The following is a 353-nucleotide window of genomic DNA, read 5'->3' as shown; positions in this document are numbered from 1 at the left end:
ACTAGGTCAGGGCAGCCCCAGGTCGTGCCAGCGAGGGACCCTGCTCCTGCTGTTCGGCCTGGCCGCAGCGTACGGGGTTAATTAAACTGGGATTGTGCTGAGAGGCTGCAGAGCACGGACTGGGCTCCCCAGAGCGGAGTCTCTGTGGGACTGGAGGCTGCAGCACGCTCAGTGTTAGGCGATCTCCCACCACACCAAAGACGCTGCTCTGGGCTTTGCAAGGACCTGGGGGATTTGCAGGTTGGGGTTTTTTTTCCAGTCTCCTTTAGGTAATTTCTGGACCACAGTATTTTTTAGCCAGCAGGGGACAAAGCAGCAGACCAGGGGGGGCTGGTCAGCAAAGCAGGGACCTG

Source organism: Buceros rhinoceros, unplaced genomic scaffold (assembly GCF_000710305.1).
Source record: "Buceros rhinoceros silvestris isolate BGI_N320 unplaced genomic scaffold, ASM71030v1 scaffold379, whole genome shotgun sequence".
NCBI lineage: Eukaryota > Metazoa > Chordata > Aves > Bucerotiformes > Bucerotidae > Buceros > Buceros rhinoceros.
Note: the sequence above shows the minus strand (reverse complement) of the source record.